Source organism: Echinops telfairi, unplaced genomic scaffold, assembly GCF_000313985.2.
Source record: "Echinops telfairi isolate 266 unplaced genomic scaffold, ASM31398v2 ScPeMD7_7469;HRSCAF=8507_0, whole genome shotgun sequence".
Classification (NCBI taxonomy): domain Eukaryota; kingdom Metazoa; phylum Chordata; class Mammalia; order Afrosoricida; family Tenrecidae; genus Echinops; species Echinops telfairi.
The window spans coordinates 30,742,083-30,760,902 of record NW_022111372.1 but is presented as its reverse complement, the minus strand read 5'-3'; the positions used below and the strand labels follow the sequence as shown (position 1 = coordinate 30,760,902).

Sequence of the window (18,820 nt, the reverse complement as noted above, 5' to 3'; positions counted from 1 at the left end):
ATTACTTGTTGAAGTACTTTGTAGCAGATTTATCCAGTGCAATACGTCATTTGATTTCTTGACTGGTGCTTCTGTGGGCATTGATTGTGGCCCCAAGTAATGGATATTAACTATACCACAGTTTTTGACCCAGGAGATAAAATAGTGGCACACTCCATGAAATATTAACATGATCACAAATCTTTCTTGGGGGTGTTTTTATAAATCAAAGAATAAGGAGTAGTTTTACCTTGGTCTGACATAAATATATATGGAGGATAATATTCTGGGAAAACATGTAGATTTTTATATCTTCCTTTTATTTTGACAAAACAAGATAAACCTCATATATTCTTTTAGTATTATTAATTCCATGCTCAAATTAATGTTGGAGATTTTGGTGACAGGCCAATAGTGTGATATATTAGAACATGTACAGAGTTGTAGTTACAGACCAACTTGGGTTCAATCCAGGTCTCCTAATCTTGATCTGGGGTCAAACTACTTGACGTCTGGAAGCTGGAGTCAGCATCTTATAAAATGTAAATAATAAATTTGAACTCTTGGGATCATTCTGATAATAATGTCAACTGACTTGTGGAAGGTGTTTGCATGGTAAGATGACTTTATCTCCTGATTTTCGAGCCTGGGTGGTGTAGTGGACTATGAGTTGGGCTGTTAATCACAAGGTCAGTGATTCAAAACCACCAGCCACTCCATGGGAGGAAGATGGGGCTTTATATTCCCATCAAAAGTAATAGTTTGGGAAACCCACAGGGCAGTTCTACTTGGTCCTGGAGACTCCCTGTGAGCCAGGATAGACTTGATGATCTTTTTGAGTTTGAGAGCTTTTGAACCCACTACCCATTCTGTCAGTTTGTTGTACTGCGATGACTTGTCTGTGGCTAGAATGCTGCACGATGGCCCTGGGCACCCATGGAGAATGCATTTTAATAGAGCTTCCACACTAAAAGAGTCTTAGAAGAGAGGCCTATTGATCTACTCCTGCAAATTTAACTATGCAAACCTTATGGATCCTAACAGAATATCATCTAATTTCCTATGGGCCTGTCATGGATCACTGTATCGGTCACAACAGCATAGATCGCTGTAAGGCTACATCAGGAAGCAGAGGAACAGCAAGTGTGTGGGAGCCCCTCAGTGAGAAGGACTGGCACAGTAGACTCAAGGGCAGATGGGAACATGACCCTGAGGATGACGCAAGGCCAAGCAGCACTTGTCCTGTTGCACGTAGCATTGCCAGGAGGTGGAGTCCACTCCATGGCAGTTATTGTTGTCATCCGAGGTTGAAAAGGAGAGAATGTTAGAGCCCGCCTTGCATTAAATTCCAATTACCGACAGGGAACAGGGGGCATCAAGACTCAGTAAAGGGTGGCTGACCCCAGATCTAGCACAATGCTCCCTTAGCCTTCTCGGGACTCCTACGCTCATTCAGGAAATAGGTGGCACCCACACCAACCAGGGGCTGGAATCAGAACACAGGAAAGGATTAGGGTCCCAGGGCTTTGCTCAGCTTAGACAAAAGGAAAAGCAGAAGTAGGAAAATAGTCAGGCTCCATGGGGGCAGGGAAGGCTGAGCTCCTACTGACCTTGATGGGCCTTCAAGTATGAATAATGAGATTTTGATAGGAAAAGGGAAAAGAAGTACAGCTTTCTAGGAAAATGGGAAAACACGGACAAAGGCAATGAGGCAAGGATAAACTGAGTGGCTTAATTGAACTGAGAGATTGGTAGGAGGAGATGGGGCAAGGAGTTCGGGTAAATTGGACCTTAATGAGAACCTTGATGATAAGCTGGGCACCCACAGATAGCTCAAATGTAAATGCTTTAGAATGATCAGGCTAAACAGACTGAACTTAAGCTGTGTAATAATTATAAGCACATAACTATCTCCCAGTGATAGCTGGGTGAACTCTTAGTGCAAAAGTTTTCCTCTGTCCTGTCTCACCTGATTTCAGAGAGCACTGTGGTTTCTCTCCATGCCAGCTTTGTGCTGTGTGGACTTATGTTATAGTTTACAGGGATTTCTCACACACCCAGGCATGCTTTCCACTGAGGTCTGTACTTTTTCCTAGACCCACCCGAATTCCTGAGCAGGGCTCACTTGTGTGCCAAGTTCATATGCTTTCTCTGCTTTGTTGCTCTCTTCTCTTTAGAAGACTCTGGAGAAAGTAACTTTTTGATGGTTTAACATCTTTTTAACAGAAAAGAAAGCACCCCATGAAAGATAGATAATTGCAATAGTAATTTCTGCTTTTTTTAAAACTTGAGCAATAGCTGTTTCCCGAGCAAATCCAGTACACAGTTCATTCAATACACACACACAAATAGCTTTTGTTAATCAAATTTTGAGTGGAGATAGTTTCCCTTTACAAAGCTTAAAAGAAAGGAAGGACGAGAAAGAAAGAAAAAAAAACTACCCGAGGATTGTGCCTAAAGGTGGTGACCTAGGCTCTAGCGCTCAAGGTTTCTAAGGAGACCTAAGTAACCTAGTTGGTTTTGAGCTGGGCTGCACATTGCAAAGTTAGAAACTCAAAGCCATAGCTGCTCTATAGGAGAAAGACGGGGCTTTCTATGCCTGTGAAAGTGACAGGCTTGGAACCCCACGGGCAGGTCTACGCTGCCCTGTAGGGCTGCTATGAGTCAAACCAATTGGAAGGCTGTGAGTTTGAGTTTGGTTCTACAAATGAGTTTTTGAAAGCATGCTTAGAGAGGACAATAGAAAATACTTTTGATCATGTTGAGAATGCTTATTCTATACTGACTCACAAAATAGAGCACACAAGTGGTTTACCGAACACTTTTACAAAATCATCTTATTTAATACTTCTATCATCCCTTAAGAAGCCATGGTGACATAATGGGTTGTGTGTTAGGATGGTAACCCACAAAACTAGCAGCAGTGTAAGCCCCCATTGCTCTGTGGGAGAAAGATGAGGCTGTCTTTTTCCATTCTGAGATCTCCAACCTCAGAAAGTCTAGGGAGTAGTTCTACTGTGACCCATAGAGTCACCATCCATCAGATACGACTTGAGGCATTGAGTTTCTAATCCCTGGGCTACGTACACAGGTGGTCCCTTTGTTGCATTGTGGTAGCTATGGTATATGGCTGTGGTGCTAGAAATAATGCCACTGGTATTGCAAACACCAGCAGGGTCACCCCTGCTGGAAAGCTTCCAGACTAAGCCAGACTAGGAAGAGAAGTATGGCCACCCCCTTCAGAAAGCTAGTCAGTGAAATAGATCGTGATAGAACATGCCGGTGCCGGCAGATGTCGGTTGGAAGGTACTGCACAGTAGTTCTAACAGTGAACTCCAGCATGCCAGTGATCTTGAAGATGGTACAGAATTGGGCAACATGCTGTTCTGTTTTATATGGGGCCGCCGTGAGTTGCATCAGAGTGACAGCAACTAACAAGAACCACAACCAGAACCACAACATTATCCCTGTGAGTAGGCGTTTCCTCCAGTTTTACATATGAGCAAAGAAGTTAGAGGTTGGTAGAGACCAGCAACCTGCTGCCCACCCTTTCCTTTCAGTGGGAACTCCACCCTAGGACTTCCACCTCCAAGTCGAACCTTTTCACCAGCTGCCTTAAGCAAAAGCCTGTGTTCAGCCTTGGGGTGGGGTAGGGGAATGGAGAGAAGTCATTGGGAAGGGCTGATTCCTGAAGTGGACAATGAAGGGGCCGCCATCTCTCATTGCTTCCTCCTGCACTGTGTTAAGTAAGCGATTGTAACTTACCAGCGTTTTGTGGCTATGGGATGGTTGTTGTTCATTGTCATCAAGCCAGCCTGGCATTTGGTGACCACCTCACGCACAATGAGTTGAAACGCCTCCTGGATCCAACTGTTGTGATCACCGTGTTTCCTTGGCTGATTTCTCAGATGCAGATTACAAGGCTTTCTTTCCAGCCTGTCTTAGTCTGGAAGCTCTGTTGAAACCTGTTAGCAGCCTGGCAACAGACAGCCGCCAGCGACAGACGGACGGTGGCTGTATATGAGGTGTGCTGACTGGAAATTGGACCCAAGTCTCCCACATGTAGAGTTGGGTAGCAGATTGCACACCTGGAGTTTGCATTCAAGCATCTGGGATTCCAAATTCCACCCTCCTTTCATTTGATAGGGCTGCCTCACTTATCAGAACAGCCTTCAGTCTGGCAGGCTTGAAGATGATCTGTGTAGGATGCTTTAGCACTCCCTTCTCTTCTTGTCTGTATAGGTCCAAGTACTATCACAAGATGTTTGTATCCTCCTACCCAGAAGTTCTTAAAACGCTTGCTAAGAAAATTCAGGGTTTTTAAAAAAAAAATTCACTTACATACTTTCCCTAAGCTACCATCACACGGAATTTTACATTTTGCTGGTCACAGGACAGCTCTGCGAAATGAGAACATAGCCCAGCAAAAGCCAAAACAAAACCCCTTTAACTGCATAGATTCCCGTCCATCAACTAAGCGTTCCTAAGGGAATTAGCATGGCTTGTGCCTTCTCTCTCCATCATTATTGCTATCTTTGCTGGATCCTGTTGATGTTCAGAAGGTCACCAAGCTTATGAAAGAATAAAATTAAAAAATCTTGCTTTAATCATTGAAGTAATTAGCAAATTTGGACCCTGCATTATCGTCTCAGTTTTTATTGAAAACACATTCAAGTTCAAGCTTGCAGCTTATTCAGACTTTGTCAGAAAACTGAAGCAGGGAACTTGCCAAGCCCAGATGCTCCCCACGTGTCTGGACTTCTCCTGTTTTCAGTCATTTTCAGGTAGTTCATCATACTATAGGTCCACCCTCCCTCCCACCGAGGCACAGATTTTAACAGTCAGGATGCTGTTAATTTATTGAACAACTTGATTGAGTTGAAGGATGACAAGGAATGGATGGATGAAATGAAGAATAAACGGAGGACAGGAAACTGTCACCATCAACAGGCTTAGACACGGCTGGTCTCCAGCTTCTGAGGACGCTGATTTGCCAGATACACAATTTCACGATCACGCCATCATTTTTCTGCCATAGGTGTTAGGAGTCTAGCCACCAATCTTCCCACCGCCATCTTTTCTTTTTGTGCTCCAATGCTCTTTTTCTTTGACTATCAAGCATTCTCAGGCCTTCCTCCCCCCTTCTCTGTTACCTGAGCCAACAACGGCATATTCACTATGTCTTCTTCAGAAAAGCCCTGCTGTTATTTGCTCCTGGGCCAGAGATTCTTTGCCCGTTGTATAGCTTCTCTGAAAACTCACTCTCTTTCTGCTTTATGGACTGCTCTTCTTATCCAGCCCCTAATTATATCTCCCAAAGTCTTGTGTTCATCCTCTTTTATTTTCTCTTTGAACGGCCAGCCAGGAGAAGGCAAGAGGGTCTCTATCGTTAAGCATGCCTTACCCTCTTGACCATTCTTTATCTAATGACGTCAACAGCAAGAGCACAGTGGGAGTTCCAAGGTAGAATTCCCGCCCTCCATGCTGGAGATCTGGATTCAATTTTTGGGCACTTCCAGAGCCTTGCTTCTTATGCACAGCCACCACTCATCTGTGAGTGGGAGCATATGTGCTGCTGTGACGAACAGGTTTCAGTAGAGCTTCCAGACTAAGACAGACTAGAAAGAAAGACGGGATGATCTGCTTCCCCAAATCACCCAATGAGTACCCAATGGATGACAACAGTCAAGGAAGCGTGTGGATGATGAGAACAAGGCAGCATTTTATTCTATTGTGCAGTGTTACCACGAGCCAAGGGTTGATCTGAAGACTGCTAACAACAATAATACCAATGGCGTCTTCTCTGAGATCCAACCAGTATTTACAACATCCCTTGAAAAACATCTCTTATCTCAGGTCTCAGTAATGACCTATTAAAAATTCAACTCCTATTGTTCTTCCTAAATACAGTTACTTCTCCTGACTATTGGTCTCCCACCAGAGCATCCTCATTCTCACGCCCCCTTCGCCCTTTATATCTTCTAACTCTTTCACTTCTGTGTCCAAACTTGTGTAAGCCCAGACAGCCTGTCTACCTTCTTAAAGCATCTGGCACATGGGTCTCTCCTTCAGGATTCTGCAGCCAGGGACCCAGGTCTGCTTTCATCACAAACCAACCTTTCAAAACACCATCGGAACCAGTCACTTGGCTGCAAAGTCTTTCCACACCTGTCAGACTAATATTTCTCAAGTTCATCTAATAACAACAAAAGCTGAGCTTGCTGGTTGAAAGCTGAATCAAAGCCTTCAGTGACTCCTTATTGGCTTTCCAACTGTCTCAACCAGTTCATTCTAGCCAGCCTACCTGTGAGTCTAATCTCCCAGACTGAAGAGCTAAGGATATTGCCTCCAGAGATGGATGAGCTTGCTTCAAAACTCATTTTCACTGTCCTGAAGCTGGTGACAGCAAGCAGGTTACTGACCTCTGCACCCTCATTTCTAAAAGGAGGCTAGTTAAAAAGCCTACTGTATAGGCAGTTGTGAGGAAAAAGACATACCTTAGTATTGTGTCAGATCCTTAGGGAGCCCTTAGTACTTTCCATTATAATTTTTGTCTTAGATTTTGTCACCAGGGTCCTACTCCTTCCCTCTGGTCACCTCAACGCCTGGCCACAAATGGTCCTTCTAGTGATATTTTTACTTATGCCATTCTCTGATGGTCGCTTTCTCCTCGTCATCCTGACTTTTTAAATCTATTATCCTTCGAGGCTCATCACCCCAAAGCCTTGCCCAACCATCCCAGAGGATGTACGCTTTCCTTTTTGACTTTACACAGCCCTTTACAGAGCCCCTCATAGGATTATGACACTCCAATTTTCACCGCAGCCATTCTCGAGCTTTATATATTGTGTCTATTTGTCTACCTCCATTCCCATCCAAGCCTCCTCCCCATAGCCGATGGAAGGTTCCTTTAGATCAAGGACACGTTCTTTTCCGTCTGTATCTTCTAAAGTACCATCACCAGACTCCTGCCAAACAAGTGGCTTGCATGCCTGTGCTGAGCGGAGCTCCCTGGGGCTTAGCATCTAACCGTCCAAAGCAAAACAAAAACCAAACTAAAACAGCCCCAAGTTCAACTCACAGTGAACTCAAGTGTATCAGAGCAGTGCTGTGCTTTAGAGGGTTTTATGGTGAATTGCTGGAAGTGGCTCATCAAGTTTTTCTTCTGTGGTGCCTCTGAGTAGACGACGCAAGCCCCCGACATATTGGCCAGCAGCTGAACCGTCATTTGTGCCACCCAGGGGCTCCCAACTACCTAAACTCTGCATCCATTATCCATTTTTACCAACTACAGGGCACATAATTCACACATGAGTCCTTCCTTAGACACAGCATAGTTTCAGCAACCTTTCCAGGATACTGGGCTAGACAAGTTAATATCCATCATAACAAAGCCCATGCTTAAAAATACAGACTCTCATGCAGTCCTACACTGGGAAAAACCCTCTACCACCATAGACTACTCTGTGTCAGAAAGAAACACGCTTGATTGTAATCCCAGAAAAGTGGGTGTTACGGGTTTTCTCCCTATACTATTTCATCTCGAAAATGGGAAAATCTTAGAAAATTCTATTCAACCTAAAATTTAAAACACATTGAGAGCCAAATACCTTTATTGCCACAGGTATGCTAACACAGGCCATATCTAAATATAGCATTTGAGAGAAATGAAAATGATGTTAATTATGTTGTCTCCCGGATGGGCTGCACCATGGATCCAATCACCCCTTCTGACCCCAGGATTGCTGTCAATTTTCCCTTTTATTCATTTCCCTGCTTATCTTCTTCAGCCCACACTCCTACACGGAATCCTGCTGGCTCTTTGTTGCTTTATTTCAATTTTCTTCTTCTTTCTAAAGTATACTGCAAGTCTTCTATTTTCGCCCTGTTAGGCTGAAATAATTACTATACTGCAGGCAGATGGTACTTTGTGTCTTCACACTCATAAAAGCTGTCTCCCTTGTAAATAATCCCACTTGATAATTCCATAAACCTTTGCAGTATCCACCAAGAAACAACTCCATGTCACACACACACACACACACACACACACACACACACATTGTGATTATGACCTCCCCCTCCCATGCATCAGAGTAAACTGTATTCCATATGATTTCCACTGGTCGGGTTTTAGAAGGACATCAGAAGGTCTTTCTTCTGAGGTCTCTCTGGGTGAATCTGAACCCCAGTCCTTTTGGTTAGCAGCCAAGTGCTTTACGAGCACTTACCCAGAGACTCTGAGAGAGAAACCCCACGCCAGACCAAACCACTTGCCTTAAAGTCAATTCTGACTAATGGTGATCCCATGTATTTCCAAGTAGGCCTCCTTGCCCTAGGGTGTTCAATGGTAGTGATCTTTCAAAGTTAGATGGTTAGTCCCTTGCTCTGAGGACTTGGGCTTCAATCCCTAACCTTTCCGTGAGTAGCTAAGCGTTCAACTGCTTGTGCCTGTCATGGTACTTCCTAGGGCCCAACGGCACTAGCAAAGAGTTTCCAGGTACATGTTCCTCCCAAACACTGCAGATGAACGCTGCTGTGTTACATGTTTGCGAGCAGGAATGGGTGTGAGTTCGCGGTGCAACAGAAGATGTAATTATGGCAAAAACGGTACCTTCATGCCAAGGCATGTCGATTCAACAAATGCTGCCTGAGGAATTACATATGCCCAGCGCTGAGAGCACAAAGAGAGTCAGATAAAATCTCCCTTGTCTAGGTCAGTGTGGGAGTTAGGCAGGTAACCAGATCCGGGTGCTTAGGACCCATCAAGATGAGCCCTATCTTAGTGGACCAGAGATGGCTTCCGGGTGCTGTGTGTGGACCTGAGCCTGAGCCAATGCAGAAAGTTGATCACTTCAGTAATAAACTAAATGATAGGCATTGTGATGATGTGAAAAACAACAAAATATCCCAAGACACACTGTGTTCAAAGAATATTGTGCATGCAAAATCAGATTCAAAAGCTGCATAAGTAATTCTCAGGTTCAGATAGGAAATGAAATCTACCAAAAAGATTCCATGACTGTGTATCTGTATACTGTCATGTTTTTTTAAACATGATTTAAAAACTCTTTATGCAAATTATTTAATCAAATTACTTTTTGAGGCTTACCCTTATTTTGTTTCTTATCTTGTTTCAATCTACCTTACATTTGTCTATCTCCACCTGTCTTACAAGCAGAGTCGATCCATGGAGAGCTTCCAGACTCAGATAGACTAGGGAGAAGAGCATGATGAGGTAGTTCCAAAAACCAACTAACGAAAATCTTGTGGAACACAACAGAACATGGTCTGATGCCTTTTCTTCGGGCATGACATTAGGAGGAGTCAATCATTGGGAAGGAAGTCCTGCTTGGTGAGTCGAGGGCTAGTGGGGGCTAAGGAGTCCCCTGGTGCAATGGATTAGCCACAATGATGGACTCAAGTATGCCGATGTACTTAAGATTGGCATGTATTGGAGTTAACTCAATGACCAATGATGTATTCATGTGCGGGTGTGAAGGTGTGTCTTTATAAATTAACATATCTCTTTTGGGGAATAGAACGGACGTAGGGAAATGCGTGGAGGTGGGAGGAAATAAATTATTTGTGGGTGCCTGTAAGCTGTTGCTTTGCAATCTCAAGGCCTGGCCAATTGCCTGTTGAGGTAGTGCAGTTCTCAAAAATGCAACTGACCAACGAGTGGCAGCAGGAACATCACGATGTGCTCTCTTGAAGCACAGGACACCTTGCTTCCCATACCAAGCACCACCTGTAGTAAGTAACCTCTGGGAGGTTACAGAAATAACATTTGTGAGGCTGTGCGAGGCAGAGGTTGTATAACTAGGGCTTCAAAGTTAAAGGATCTCTTTGCTACAGGGTTTCTTGGCGTTTGTAATAAGTCCTTGATCACTGTGACATATGAAAGAAAGATTTTACAAAGCTATGTGGTCCAGACCTTTCTATTTCTGGAATTACACAGAATCCTCCTCAGGAAATGCTGATCACCAGCAGAATAACCCAGAACAGAAGCTTCACGCCTGTCAAGCTTGATTATGTCTCAGGACCTTCTTTCTTGTCTCTTGTCCATAGACAGAATGCATGATGCATATGGTTGGCACTTAATGGACTCATGCCATATAGATCCCTTCCTCATGGCCACCTATACAGTAAGAATCTGCATGAATTCAATATCCAAAGTGTGGAGATTGAGCCAGGCTTCACATTTTAGCCTCTTTATTCTTATCGCCCACTGCCCTGCAGCATTCTGTCTCTATGGCACTAGCCACCTGTTGGAGCTAGATCAGAGCTCACAGGCTGATCTGCCATCAAAGAGGCAGATGCCATCCACAAGTTTGGAGAATCCACACAACACCCCGGTATTCTGACTACAAATTCAGGGCTGTTTCCCACTTGTCTTTCAGGGTGTCATTGCAAGCTCAAGAGTCCACCTAACACCTTTGTTTTCTGAGCTGCTCAGAGCGTAAACTCACTGCCATCGAGTTGATTCCAACTCATAGTGACTCTATAGGACAAGGTAGAACTGCCCCTGTAAGTTTCCAAGACTATAACGGTTGACAGGAGTAGAAAGTCCATCTTTCTCCAAGTGGTTCCAAACAACTGACCTTGTGGATCACAGCCCAACTGTTAACCACTACCCCACCAGGACGCCTCTTGGTTCAATAAGACTCTGGAATAACTGAGAATTCTTGGAGAATATACCACACGGTGACTCCCGTTTTTCTGCTGTCAAAAAAGATCCACATGAACTAACATGTAGGGCAAAGTTGGGGAAGATTCACTGTACAAAGCTTCCATGCCTCAAGGAACAGGCCTCCCTCCCACGGGCAAATATTCTCCCCACCCAGGTAGTTCTCTGAGTCATTGCTTTTAAATTATGCCTCTTGAGGCTAGTTGAGTGAGTCTTTTCTGGCCAGCTCTTACTGTCCACTATAGATGCTCAGATGTAGCCTGAAAGCCCCAAACCAAGGGACTCCAATTATTCCAATGGCTATTACACGGAAGACAAGGACAAAGGCTTTCTTGGTTAAGGTAAAACTAGGTCATTTACTCTGCATGGTTTCTGTCTCAATTCCTAGAAGACTGAATCATAAAGCACTGCAGTAAAAGCTCTTCTCACCTCATCCCCACAGGGCAGCCTTGCCCACTGGGAGGAGCCAGCTCCTCTTCTGTCCTACCACACTTTCCCCTGGTTTAATTCCTTCAAGTTCCCGGTGGCCAGGCTCACTGGGGTGATTGACAGGCGTTGGAGCCCTGAGTGTCTCTGGTTCAGATGATCACAGTGTCTGTGTTAACAAGAAAGGAATCACTCACATAAAACCCAGTCCTTCCAGGGTCATCAACACTGTCTGACATTTGTGCCCTCTTTAAAAGGAAATATTATCTTTGGCAACTTGTTCTTGAATTTCTACCATAAGGCTCAATTATGGATTTGACATTCGTTGAACAATATCTTTAAAATAAAGCACTATTCTGCTATGACACTGTTGACATTGAAATAGTTTCTTTCTACACCTGTACTAGAAGAGCAGTGGTAGTGTAGGGGTGACGCTTTGGACGGCTAACCTCAAGGTCAGTGCTTGGAAACCACCAGCTGCTCCTTCAAAGGGGGAACCAATTACAAGGATCTGCATATAGCCCCTCCCTGGGGACGGACAACAGAAAAGTGGGTGAAGGTAGATGCTGGACAGTGTAAGACACGACAAAATAATAATAATTTATAAATTATCAAGGGTTCATGGGGGGCGGGGAGGGAGGGGAAAATGAGGAGCTGACACCAAGGACACAAGTAGAAAGCAAATGTTTTGAGAATGATGAGGGCAACAAATGTACAAATGTGCTTGACACAATGGATGTAAGTATGGATTGTGATAAGCATTGTACAAGCCCCCAATAAGATGATTTAAAAAAGAGAGAGAGAGCAGGATTTTTACTCCTGTAAAGAGTTAGTCTCAGAAGTTCACAGGGGCAGTTCTATTGAATGCTATAGGGTTGCTATGAGTCAGAATAGAGTAGAGAACAGTGTTGTTTATTCCTATACAAAGGAACCCAAGTGGCACAATGGTTAAAGCAGTTGGCTGCGAACCAAAAGATAGGGAGTTCAAACCCACTAGCTACTCTTCATGAGAAAAATGTGGGAGTCTGCTTCTGTAAAGATTAACAGCTTTGAAAACCCTATGGGGCAATTCTACCTGGGGCTTTCAGGCCTCTGAGTTAGAATCAACTTAACTGTAATGGGTTTGGTAAGGTTCTGGGGGGCAAAAAACAGTTTATACATGTTAAGGTTGACAGTTTTGAAACCCACCCAGTATAGCTGCAGAAGAAAAGACCCGGTGATCTGCTTCTATAAACATTACAGCCAATACAGCCCGATCCAACAGTTCTACTCTGGTAACACATGGGCCATCATAAGTTGGGGGCTGACTCAAAGGCCTATGCCACAGAAAATACATGTCTACAGTCAGTTAATTATCAATGTCTCTGTCTCTTTCCCATGATATAATGTAGCTTGCTGTCTGTAATGTGGAACCTGTAGTTTGTTATCTCTGTGTAAATCCTTTCCATAGGCTACTGACTATAAAGAAGACAGGGTAGGGCTCTCATTTTTCTGCATTTAGAGAAAGCAATCAGGCACTCTCTGGCTCATGTATGTTCTTTAACTTTTAGTGGGTAGTTGGGGATTGGGTTCCGAAGGAGAGTATGAGTGGTATCAAATGCCCAAACCTTTTGAAGCAAAGGATAACTTTTTCCAACCCCTTCCTGCAAAGGTGGGGATAGACACGAAGGATATCTTAGGAAGTAGGAAAGCAAGATTCAGGGAGCCAGCCATGTGTTCTTTGGCAAAAGGGACTAAGATGGAGCAAGATATCAGTCTGCAAATATTTGAAAATGTAAACATCATGGAGAGAGAGAGCATATTTGGCCCGATAGGAACAGGCTTAGCCACATCTCGAGACCCAGAAATGACACTGCAAATTGCTATCGGGTACTGGGGACAGCACTAATGGAAAGGAGGGTGGAGGCAGCTTAGACCAGACACATGGATACTGCATAGGACCAGACCCTCAAGTTCCTTTATGGAAAAGCTCATTCTTCGTGCATTCAATATTACTCTAGGTTCTAGCTTCATGAATGACCTGGTGTGCCTAAGGATTCCTTTCAAATTGGGAGCTTTACAAGGGGAAAAAGTACACCATTCATTTGATCATAGGCAGTACCAGCCTACTCTGACCGCAGGAAAAACAGCTTTGATAGAATCTTACCCTTGACCTAAAAGCCAAGCCACAGAGTCTGAGTCTACATTTCATTGCAACATGCTGGTGAAACTACCACCATCGTAGATACCCTGAAGATGATTTTCCCCGCCTCACTGATCATTAGAGATCAGCATGCTCATTTGGTACACTTGCTTATCATTTCTCTGATTTACTTAGAGGGACGCCAGCAATGGGAATTTGCATACATTAATTCAACTATTCATTCAAAAAATGAGTCTTGGGCTTTTATTGCCATGACACAGAGTGCGTTTACAGAGAAGTTAATGAACTCAAGCCTCCAGGCTCCTCGCTTGCGTCAGCCCTTTTTGAAGCTTGCTACCTAATTTGATGGTCAGAATGTTGCATTCTTTTCCTTTAAAGAAGGCCCCCCAAACAGTTCATTTTGCAAAACAAATGCATTAAAAACTCAAACCAGTTGCCATTGACCCTGACTCCTGGCACCGCCTTGGGTGTCAGGAGTAGAACTGGGCTCCAGAGCGCTCTGACTTCTCAGAAACAGATTATCAGGCCTTTCTATCTTCTAAGGTGCCCTTGGGTGGGTTGAACTGCTGTTTGGTTAGTAGTCAAGTCCTTAACTGTTTGCACCACCCAGGGACTGCTGCATAATCTTCAGGCTCCATAAAACCCTGATCTGCCTCTGATTGCCAGCGCTGGAGAAAACAGGCAAAAGTTTCATGGCCATGAATCTGATACTAGGTGATGCCAACCAACTAAGGCCGGCTGTGAATTGAAACCTACAGCCAGGCCACATGACTCCAGAAGGCTGTATCCCTCCTAGTTGTTGCCTGCTTTCTATGCTGTGCTTCTGAGGATTAAGGAGCCCTGTACCCCACACCTGGTTAGGCTCAGGATCCCATTGACTTTGAGCCCATTCAATGCATCCACGATGACTTGTGATCATCTACAATGGAAGCTGTGCCTAACTTTGTTTTAAGGTGTATCCTTACACATACACACACACAGCCACTTCACTCTAAACTTGAGCTCTAGGGTCATGGGAGGGCAGGGGAAAGGATACACAAAACTGTGATCATTCATTTCTCTTTTCCCCAAATATTTCTTCTTTGTATTTTCAGACCCGAGGTAGCACGAACAGCCTGCCATTGAATTGCTTCTAAAGGAATGCAAATTGAATTGTTGGCACAATGTGTTTCCATGTCCCCATCCAGAACTGTCTCCTTCCTCTCGTGTGTATTTTTACATTGGGAGTATCAGCATACAGCCCAATCCATGCTTCTTTAGTGGTGAGAATATCTGGCTGTGCTGCTGTAGAATGTTAGGCCTAGAAGAACCAAGGATATTTTAGGAATTAGGGCACTTGGGCACTTCTGGTTGACCCATGCACCAATAAAGGCACAGTGCCTATTTAAGAGAATGGGGCTTCCAAATCCCATGGAACTCCAAACAGATCTCAAGAGGTTTGGGCCTCTTCACTATGCGATGAGACAAATGTTGCTGGCTAAACAGCCCTGGCAGTGCAGTAAAAGGAATTCCTGGATAGTGCCGATGGGTAATGTGCTAATCAAAAGGTTAAAGATCTGAGCCTATCCAGGCGTGCCTCCAAAAACAAAGGCCAGGTAGTCTACTCCTGAAAAGGCTGCCATGGAAAATCCTGCTGAGCACAATTCTGCTCGGATGCACTGGGTGTTGATGGCAGGGCAACTGTTTTTCATTTGTCCTGTGGTGGGATGGACGTGTTCTGTGGATTCCATCTGCATTTCATCCCCCCACCATGGTCTTAGTTGATACAGAGAGCAATAGAGTTAGCAATTGTTGTCAGAGTCCATGTTCTCCCCTCACCTCCCTTTTTTCAGGAATATCTTTGAAAAAAATATTTCATCACAATGAAGTCAAACTTAGCAAACAAAATGTGCTACCCAGAAGCACTTAAATGTCCTGTATCTCCAGGCATGTCAGTGGAACCCTGGTGGCCCTGTTGGGTAAATGTTGCACTGCTAACCACTGGGTTGGCAGTTCAAACCCACCAGCCGCTTACTAAGAGAAAGATGAGTCTGTCTGTTCTCATCAAGACTTATGGACCCTCTATAGGGTTGCCCTGAGTCATAATCAGCACTTGCTCCGGTTTGTCCTCTTGTACCCACACGTGAATAATCAACAGACTCTTCTTTGTCAATATCAAAGTCAACATGAATTCTGGCAAAGGTTGCTTCCCTACTACTACTGCTACTTAAGTTTGCCTTTTCGAATAGAGTCATTGTGACTGGAGAGAATAAACACACCCATTTGGAGACCCCCAGATGACGTGGAAGATTTGGACTGTTTTAGTGGAAAAGACCATAGTTCCATTACCCTTAAAAGAGAAGTTTTCTAGTGCTTATATGCTATAAATCAATGTTCCCATCTCCAGTTTTACCTGCTTACAGCTCATCTTCTTGCCCGAGAGCTCATCTATACTGATGCATACAGCATGTAAACACACTCTCCACACAGCCCCGAATTCCCCAATAATCAGGGCAAAGAAGGAAGTGACCTCCTCCGTATCTAACAGAGCCTGGTGACACATCGTGTTTAGATCCACAGGATCAGCAACTCCAAGCCACCAGCTGCTCCACCAGAGAGATGAGACTTTCTACTCCTTTAAGATACAGTCTCGGAAACCCACAGGGTGCATATGAGATGGGAGCAGAAGATGGGGTCGTGATAATGAATACTTGACATTTCCTGAATAAGTCAGTAAAAATCTATTGGATGCCTAAAGCCCCATAAAGGTACTCTCCCTTATTCTATATATTTTAAAAGTAGCACACACACACACACACACACACAGAGAGAGAGAGAGAGAGAGAGAGAGAGAGAGAGAGAGAGAGAGAACAAGAAAGCACAGCTATTTCAAGACTTCTGCTCTACCAAAGCAGAAAGAGGGTGTGCACAGCCATGTGCAAAGGGGCCAAAAGACCTGCTTTTCTTGGCTTTTCAGTACTGCTGGCATGCAGAGCATGGGGTCTCTCCCTCGCTCTCTTTCCCCCAACATACGAGCTGTCTGCATCAGTTATAGCACTGGGAGGGGAAGCGGGAAACATCCCTTTCCGTAAAACCACCGCAACTGTTGGTGGGAAGAAGGAGTGGTAAGAGAAAGGGAGGTCTCTTTCAAAATGTGTTTTCCTTAAGTCACCAGAATCACAAAATCCAACTGAATCTCTTTCTAGAACGACCCCACCCCCCAATAGTTATGTGCTTATTTAGCTCTGTGCAGAAACATCAGCGCAGTGATTTGATTAGCATTTCTAGGAAACGACTACTGGCGATTTGGTTACACACATGTACTTAACAATCTGCTCGAGGGCACTGGAGAGCCTTGGCATCTGGCTTCTGGGCCCCTCTCGGGATGGTCATCTTTTGGGTTTACAGCTCAGAAAGAAAGAAACTGCTGGGGAAAAAAAGAAGAAGAAAGAACGAAAGAAAAGAAAGAAACTCCACGAAGGTATGGAAGGAGTGGTCCTGATAGAGCCTCCTTTTAGGTAAGTGCCTGGCTGTTTATGTGGAAGTCCTCCTGAAACTTCGTTCGCACAAAAGGATGGCATCTAACAATGCAGTGGTATAGTTTGTTCTACTCCTGGCTTTTGATTCTTGGGGCAATTTTAGATGCGAGAGAAAGTCTCGCCTGGGGCTATTACTGATTGCTACACATTTCTTGCCTCACTAAGAGAGAATAGACCAGGCGTAGAGACTGAGGTCGGAGTTAATTGAGTGCACGTATGCATTTTGAGGTTGAGAGAGAGAGAGAGAGGTGTAAGAATCACACTAATTTCAAAATCCTTGCTATCGGTCCAGAAAAAGATGAAAACAAACTCAAGAGAAAGAGAAATCCAGCCACAGGTTGAGTAGTGGGAAAAATCTGGATCCTCAATCTTGTAAGTGAGGATCCTCACTCTTGGATCCTCACTCACCCCTGCTTGTGCGGGAACCTGCTTCCTGTGAGCAGCAACGTAAAGATATTCTGAGGTCAGTGCACAGCTGTTGCACAAAAAGGTTTTATTTCCTTCAGGCCACTAGACGCGGAAGTCAGAGAGGAGATAAAGGGAGACCTCGCAGGAGAAACGTGGACACCTCACCCAGGGCGGCACTTACTTGCCGAGTGTAGTCTAAAGCCCCTTCAAATGATACACAAATTCTTTTTTACAAAAGCATCATCTACGGGTCATCAACTAAATCCATAATGTTTCCAAAGTCTGAATTGTTTACATTCCTTATACCTACCACAGAAAACTTACATAACTTCCCACCCGCCTCCTTCTCATAAGAATAGGTAACAGATTTTAAAATATTCCACTGAAGTTGCCCCTTTTGGCAACCCAAACGGATTTCTCCACCGACAAGGGAAAAACCTGACAGAAAAACACCCTGAGAACTCGATCATCGCCGAAAATCAGTAACAAACGGACTTTGACAGAACTTAAGGGAGCAAGCCCCTTGAAAACGGAGTGGGAGAAATTCTTCTCTCCGACCTAGATCACTTCCCCGACAGCAAGCAGGACGACATCTGGAGATAGTTTCTCAGGACAGAAGAAAGTCTTTGTTTTTTATTCCCATCATTAAGTACAAACCCGTTTCCCATATGCAAACAGCTCTTGTAAATTCCCCCAGATAAGCATAGAGCCCTGAATGATTTGAGCCTGTTTGAAAGCAATCCCCACCTTCTCCTTACCTTGGGAAGTAAGGTCCAGAGAGGTCCTCTAGCTGGTCACCGTGTGTGTGTGTCAGCGTGGAAGGAAGGGCGCACGCCTTACCTGCCATGCCTTCCCACTCCTGGCTGCATGTGGAGTTGCGACAAGGCGGGACGCACAGAGGGAAGGAGAAAACAAAATCAGCCGAGGCAGGTTGCCCCAGCAAAGATAGGTGCTTAGGTTTACTCCATAGGAAGAAAACGCCTCGCTGCTCACTGTCAGTCAAAAGCAAGTTGGTACAAGTTTGAGTAGGAATTACCTGGAGGAATTGAAAAGGAAAGAAAGAGATTGTAAGAGATTGGGCGGAGGGAGGGAGGAAAGGGAAAGAGGGAGGGGGAGGGAGGAAAGTTAGGGGAGAGAGAGAGAGAGAGAGAGAGAATCTGAAAAGGGAGTCTATGATGTCAGTCGGACTAAGGTTTAAGGAAATCTACAGACCAACACAGGATTCTAATGGGCACGCAGCCGCAGTCTCGGCACACACCTGTATTAAAGACACTGATGTCCTTCTACAATGCCAGTTAGTCTTGGAAGAAACTTAAGACACTCTTATCAAAGGCTTTTAAAGGCCCCTCGGTTGAAGTAAAGTATAAATAAATAACCAGATTATCATTTCTAACAAGCTCTCCTTTGCCCCAATGTTCTCCCCTCCTCTTCCCTCGCCCTTTCCAACTGAATATTAACAAAACCCCCTGCTTCCTTGGGAACTCAGGGCAAACTGAAACAGACTATACAGATAGCAAATATGTATGCTCACAAGCAGGAGGACTTAAAAAATATATACTACAAACTGAGGGAAACGTGTTTTTAGCTCAATCCCCTTCTGGCCCTGTTGAATTTTCCTATGTTGATTTCTCGGATCCCAAAATGTAAAGACTGACG

The 18,820-nt window shown here is 44.4% G+C and overlaps 1 protein-coding gene across 3 annotated transcripts in view; it reads right to left on the bottom strand.

Annotated features, from left to right (window-relative positions):
• Nucleotides 1–18,459, bottom strand: part of KCNJ15 (potassium inwardly rectifying channel subfamily J member 15) — a 52,558-nt gene extending 34,099 nt beyond the window's left edge. For 2 of the 3 annotated variants that reach the window (XM_045284414.1, XM_045284413.1), the window contains exons 1-2: nt 18,423–18,459; nt 18,005–18,200 (exon numbers count right to left, since the gene is read on the bottom strand). The gene's annotated coding sequence lies outside the window, so the exon portion shown is untranslated. Of the gene's footprint in view, nt 1–17,922; nt 17,983–18,004; nt 18,201–18,422 lie in introns of those variants that run through there. The other variant, XM_045284415.1, reaches the window with a different exon arrangement.
• Nucleotides 18,460–18,820: the final 361 nt, after the last annotated feature.